Below are 7,561 nucleotides of genomic sequence, written 5' to 3'. Positions count from 1 at the left end.
TCAAAGGAAGATCTAGGGCAAGCTATACTCTCTAGGATTGCACCAGAGATAACCAAGCAAGGTATAAAAAGTCTCAGTATTCTAATGTTCATTTTTATTACAAGAAAATTGGTAACGGTGAACAAAACTTATGGCATAGAAAATCATGTATTTTTTATGCCTTGAATAACCATGTTGTTGCCAAGTGTTGGAAAATAATGGCAAATAGGAAGAGGCCAAGACATGAATACCCTTCTCCACATCAAGATAGGAATAAAGTTAGGAAATTATGGAGGAGGAAGAACCATTGTAGTCACTACAACAAGGGTGGACATCAGAGAGCCACATGTTGGGAACTCCATGACCAAAAATACCCTGTGAAGAAGCTAGATGGTGAAGTTGTTCAGCAAGAGAATCAGGTACAGGAAGAAGACACATTCATCTTATTGGGTGAGAGATGGTGGCATCAAAAAAAAATTGAGCATGGTCGTGTTTGTAAATCACATGTTGCGAAATGTTTGTAAACGTGGTGAAGTGATTTCCATCACTAATGAATGCAACAAGATGATATTTTGACCTTTTAAGTTGATAGATTGGGTATTGAATTTGATGTAAACTAAGTTGACCATGAGTGTGTTATAAAACCTTGGAAAGTATAGGTTTTTCTTAGGTCTTATTTTGGTCTTGTAATTGAACATGTATTAGTTGTCATGCACTTGACCTGTGAGAATAACAAAATGCCAAAAATACAAAACAATATTACTAGAAACACAAAAAATATCACAGGAATTGAGACAAGCTGCAAATATAGTTTATTATTCAGAAGCAGAATACAATGTTCACTTGCCTCTTCGAGGGGGAAGCCTCCAATAGAGAAAACTCAATTAAGATAAAAATCGATGATTCTCTCATTGCTATCTACGACTATTTATAGCTTTATGACATCCAAAACCCTAACTACTAGTGCTCCCTTGCATAATATGGGTTAACCACTTTATTTCTTAAATATGGCCCATTTATAACTAATTGTGGTCCCTTTTCTATTATGCGGGTCAATCACTTAAATTATTATTAATGCGGATAACCTCTTACAAGATTTATTGACTCAACTAACTAATTATGACTCTGACTAGGCCCCTTGGGCTTATTACATAAACAAAGGGGTTAGTATTGGACCCTAGCATGCCCTCCCCCATCAAAATCAACCTTGTCCTCAAGGTTGAAGCTACGGAAACTACTGAAGAATAGTGGATGGTTCCCATGTCACTTCTTCTGGAGATGTGTCTTTCCACTTGATGAGGAATTCCTTGATCATGCAGTCCTGGAGATGTATTTTGTGAGTATCGAGGACCTATTTAGGTCGGATCCAAAGTTAACATTCCTCATCCAATTATGCATACTTGTTTGAACCCTACAATTGGTCCCCACAACTTTCTTGAGGTAGGATACATGGAAGACTGGGTTGATTTTTGAAGTAGTCAATAGGGGCAGTTTGTAAATGATTGCTCCTATACGCGGAAGTACCTAATAAGGCCCATAGAATTTTGGTGCTAATTTCTGGCAACTCTTTTCTTTGAGAGAGGTCTTCTTATAGGGTTGGAGTTGTAGGAACACCTGGTCACCTACTTGAAAGCACCTCTTTGAATGGTGTTGTTTGGCCTATTGCTTTATTCTATTTTGATCTTGATGTACATTATCTTTGCGATGAGTGATCATGGCAACACCACTCTGTAGGAGCTTATCGATTTTTTATACTTTAGAAGATACGGGGATTTAAGAAGTTGGTGAAGGTGGGAGTTGGCCATACACTACCTCATATGCCATCATCTTTGTGGCTTCATGATAGCTAGTATTATACCACCATTTAGCTAAATGTAGCCACTGTACCCATTGATGTTGCGTGTCTAAAGTGAAGCACCACATATAGGTCTCCAAACATTTGTTGATTTCTTTTGTTTGACCATCGATTTAGGGATGAGAAGTTGTTATCAGTTGGAGTTGCGTTCCCTATAGCTTGAAAAGTTATTGCAAAAATTTTCTGGTGAAAGTGGGGTCTCAATAAGACATAATGGAAGTTGGATTTCCATTCAGTTTGAAGATTTGGTCCATGAGAACTTGAGCAACCAATTTTTGGGTAAATGGATGTGATAGAGCACAAAAATGAGCATATTTGGAAAGTTTGTCAACAACCACCATGGTGATTGATTTATTGCTTGACCTTGGGAGACCTACAATGAGATCCATGGAAACATTTGTCCAGAAGGAAGCAGGGAGTGGCAAGGGTTGTAAGGTTCCTGGTAGCTTGATCGTTTCCCTTTTATTGCACAAGCGTATGTCACATTCATCTACAAAATTAAGAATTATGTGCTTCATGCATGTCCAAAAGAAAGAGCAACGTGCTCATGCATAAGTCTTCTGAAAGCCTAAATGTCCTGCAATCAAACAAAAGTGCAACTCTTCCAAGATGCAGCTTTTGAGGGTGGAGGTCAGGGATAACACTAATTGATCCTTACAATGAACAATCTCATCCTTACAAGAGTAGTCCTCTGAGGAATTAGGATCTTCTTGTAATCTTGTAATGAGATGGTAGAGGGAGGGGCAGGAGAACCATTCATGACAGACTTCTTCAATCCAATTTGGTATGGGTAGAGAGAGGGATAAAAAGGTGCCTTCTTCCTCAAATTGGTGTGATAAAGGAATCAACCACTACATTTCCACACCTGTTCTTGTAAATTAGCTCATAATCATATCCTAACATTTTTTTGAGCCATTTATTTTATTGTGGCGACGATAAACACTTTTCTAGGAGTGAATTTGGAAACGATGCCCTAATAATTATGGTCACCAAGTGTCTACTACATGTAAGATGGCCATATTTTATTCCCATATGTAGATTGACCTAGATGTTTCCCACTAAGTTTTTGACTGGTGAAAGCTAATGGTCTACCTTCCTGCGTTAATACTATGCCAATGCCCATAACTAAAGCATCACATTCATTTAGAAAAGGTTTTGTGAAGTATGGTAAGGTCAATACTGAAGTGGAGCCAAGGAGGCTCGCTAAGTTGCGTTAGTCTAGAGAAATGATTTTTTCTTGAGAAGATTAGTGACGGGTCGGGCAATGCATCCATAATTGCTGACAAATTTGGATAGTAGCCTATGAGGCCCAAGAATCCCCTCAAACTCTTCAAGGTGTTTGGTTGGGGCCAATATTACATTGCCAAAATAGTTTTTGGGTCAACCCTAACTCCCTCACATCCCACAATGTGTCCCAAATAATCTACTTCTTCCATGCTAAAGGAACACTTGGATAATTTGACAAACAATTTGTGATCTTGGAGCAGTTACAATACTTGGTCAACATATTGAATGTGTGTGTCCCATGTTATGTTGTAGATGACATTGTCATAAAAAAATACCAGGATGAATTTTTTAAGATAGGGTTTTAGAAGGCCATTCATGAGGCTTCGAGAAGTTGATGGGGAATTATAGAGACCAAATGGAATGACAGGAATTCATAATGGGTTTCATGAGTTTGGAATTTTGTCTTGGGAACATCAACTTTCTTCATTTGTATTTGGTGATATCCCGAGTGGAGGTCCATCTTGGTAAAAAATTTGGCACCATGCAGTTCATCAAGTAGATAATCAATTATTGGAATAGAAAATTTGTCCTTGATAGTGAGCCTATTAAGGGCCCTAAAGTATAGACACATGTGACATTCACCATATCTATTTAAAACCATGACCATTGGGTATGAATAACCCCGAATTTGAGGAGTTCCTTAATGATTTTTTCAATTTCATTATTTTGTGCAAAAGGATATCGATAGGGGCAGACATTTAGTGGTTGGGTACCTGGGAGCGAAGGGATGTTATGATCATGTTCACCCCTAGAGGATGACAACTCCTTAGGTTTTTCAATGACCCACTGGTGGCGATTCAATACCTATTGCATATCAAGATGAATTTTAGGATGAGTGGATTCAATGGCATGGATGACATTAAATTGTTCTACTATCCCATGATGGATCTTTTTTAAAAGCTTCTCCATTCGATGCGAGATGATGATAGTAGGAGAAAATGCTTGGAGTCCCTGCAGTATATGAGTGTGGTCATTCTGCTTAAAGCTCATATATAACTCCTGGAAGTGCATTTTGATAGGGCCTAGTGTGCAGAGCCATTTAATACCTAGGACAATGTCACAACCGCCCATTTTAATGGACAACATGTGGGTTTTGAGGTGATAATCCCCCATTTGAAGCTTAATATTTTCACAACATCTTTCACATTTCATGGTCCTCCCATTAGCGATAAGGACTTGGAAATTAGATATTGCATGAAAAAATAATGAACAACTTTTTCTACTCTCTTATGGACAAAGTTATGCATGCTACCACTATCAATCAACACCAATGTTGGTTGATGTTTAACAAAACCTCGGGTTTTGAGAGTTTGGGGTGAAGAATTGATAGCTAGGGCATGCAACGAGATAATCAACTCATCTCACATAGTTATAGTATCTGTGTTTGGGGTTGTTAGGGGTTCACCCTTTTCCTCCTTAGGAGCTTCAGTGGATGGAGCTTCATCGATAGAGTTGTTTTTAGTAGCGTTGATTTGAAAGAATTTTGGTTCCTTGCATTTATGTCCCGGGAGTATTTTTCATCACAGTAGTAGCAAAGTCCTTGTTTCCTTCTTTCATCCATTTTTGCTGGAGAATTGGGCATTTAAACTAACTTCTACCTCTAATGCCTTGCTGCATTCTTCCAACCAAGTAGCTGGGTGATGCATCCTGACATGGGCTTAGATGGCTTCCTTTATTCCACTGACAAAACATTCCAAGTAAAAGGAATCTCCTAGTCCTTTAGTCCTGATGGCCAACTGTTCAAAGACTACAATATAGTATCGTACTAAACCCGTTTTCCTAAGCTCAGTGAGACAACCCAAAAAGTGAGTTTCCCGATCAAAGTGGTCACAAATGGCTTTTGAGAACATGTTCCAAGTTGGTCTCCCTGGATAGCATTTTTGATGCCACTTCCACCACTTCCATCACTCTTGGTCCAAGTAAAGGGCTCCCACATGTAGTTTAGTATCATCTTCCCATATATTATTAAGGTGGAAATATTGTTCCATTTATGCCACCCATACTGTCAGGTTAGAGCCATCAAATTTATACATGTCCAACTTGGGTGTTTAGTGGCTCGAATATTGGAAACCTCCATGGAAATGAATGTGATGGATGGATTATCCTTGTACGTGTGCATCAACGTTGTGTTCTTCCCTCATGGGTTCATGAGATGTCCTGAGGGCTTCCAATACTGCTACTCTAACGCTATCATTAAAGGATGCTTGAAAGTCATTGTATTTTTTCTTGAGGGTGTCGAATTTCTCTGCAGCCTTCTCCGCAACCATAACTTGAGGCTTGGTATCTTGCATATGCTTTCCCTTGTCAAATTTTGAGCTTAATTAAGAGTAGTATGGTTGAAAAGACGACAATCTCAAGAGCCTAGTGATGTGGGTCACTTATAGTCGTGTCGGGAAAAATTTGGTGCCACATGAAAATTGGGGGACTTACAGGTCAATGGTACCTCTACGATCAAATTGTCATCTTGAATCTTATGGGCTAAGTCTCATGCAAGTGTCCTGTGATGGCCCAACACCTTTTTTTTACTCTAAAAGGAGTTTTACACCCATCTGATCAATACTGCAGTGGCCGAAATCCAAAATGCTTGATACTACCAAATAGCCTGCATAAATCCGGGTTGGACTATAGTACTAGAAACCCCAAAGTATCAACACTGCAAAATGTTCTATGAAAATTTAATTTGAGCTATAGCAGCCAAAACCATGCCTACATAAAGAGTCTAATTTGTATTATGAAAACCCCAACTGCTGAATCTGATCTGTGTGGTGGCGACATAACCCCAACTGTTGGATCTCATTTGTACAATGGCAACCGAATCCCAATTGCTAGATATGATCTAGACGAAAAGGTAAGGGATGATCTTCAAATAGTTGAGGGAAATATGGTCAGAAAGGAGTGTGTTGGCTTGATGGGGCCTGACCCAGGTTCAGAGTTATTTAGCCAAACAAATCCCTACACTACTGGCCCTTTTGGCATCATCTTGCGGAGCGTGGATTGAAGTCTCACCCGAAGCAGTATGGGGGGTTGCTGGAACCAAGTTTCTGCACCCTTGAGATGTTTGAGGTGTCGATTTAGTCAAAATATTCCTACCTGTGTGCAGGTTACTTTGCGCACTGTTCTAACCTTCAATACCTTCGTGATATGTTATAATCGCCTTTCGCGCAGCCCTAACCAGGGGCTAAGATGCTGTCGCGCTACTATGGCAGCATCCTGTGCTATTTCGCCAAATTACACTGCGTATCTTACTTATCTTTTTAAATATCTTAGTTAACTTCGTGTAAACAAATCTTATATCTTACATTCACTTATTCAACACATTCATACATATTCGCACATCATATAAGCATTAAAAGTTCAATGTATATTCAATGTAACAGATGCATAAAACATGACATAAATACGCAGAATGGTTATGAAACTTCTCTTTATTAATGATCAAACTATTATAGACTCGACTCGCCCTGCGCACTCAGTTACAGGGGTCCGCTCACTTAGCTACGGACTACTAGGCCTCTGCGCACTCAGCTGCAGAACCTTCTCCTACTCTACAACCCAAAGCTAGACTTTACACTTCAGATACGACTCAAATATTCATCCTTATCCTTATTCCATGATCTATTTCCATCTATTAACTACTTAGAGCCTCGCTCTATTTATATAATCCCATGTTTTGTAAACCATGGGTAGATCTCTACAGCTAAAATTACATTACAAAATTGAGGGCGAACAACCCTATGACTCTTTTACAAACTATGCGCTCCGCACCCACAAAATGTGGAGTCTTTACATCGAGGTTACAACTTTTGACCAAAATCTGGGCTCTAAGCCCCAAAACTTCCCTTGGGGGATCCCGCGCCCAACAAGCCCCCAACACAAACATCATGACTCGCCCTCGAGTCACTCTGTCGGTGCGGAGATCTTTGTGCAAAGACCTCCCAACTCTACCTGGATCGCTGCAAGATCGGCAGTGCACTGAGTAGCTGCCTACGACACTTCCTAGACACGCTATTTAGAGACCGCTATAGCTAAATTGCCTCCTTGAACCTATTCCTCTATTCCTTGCATCTGCACGAGCTTTGCTTCAATAGAGGCTGTAATGATATACACCTCATCAATCCACGATTGTAAGCGTGCCTTCAAAATTGTTTCCTTATGTCGAGCAGCATCCACCTACTCCTTGAGCACTTTCGCCTACTGCATCCGCGCGAGCCTCTGTGTAAGGGAAACCATCTGCGTGGTCCCTTTTACTTCATCATATTTTTGCTATAGCTTGCACGCCTCTGTTTCTAGGCACTACATGTTCGGGTTCTCCTGTAGAGTGGTGAGAACCTCGAACGACGCCTCAAACATCTTTGTGCAGTCTTTCACTACACTAATGACGTCCACTATTGCTGCTGTAATTGCGCTGGTGCGCTATTCCTTAACTTCTGGCAGAGTTGA

This window comes from Pinus tabuliformis, chromosome 3_1 (assembly GCF_031772625.1).
Source record: "Pinus tabuliformis cultivar Carrire ecotype Pingquan chromosome 3_1, CPIR1, whole genome shotgun sequence".
Taxonomy (NCBI): Eukaryota; Viridiplantae; Streptophyta; class Pinopsida; order Pinales; family Pinaceae; genus Pinus; species Pinus tabuliformis.
The sequence above is the reverse complement of the archived record's forward strand: the minus strand, read 5'-3'. Positions refer to the sequence as shown.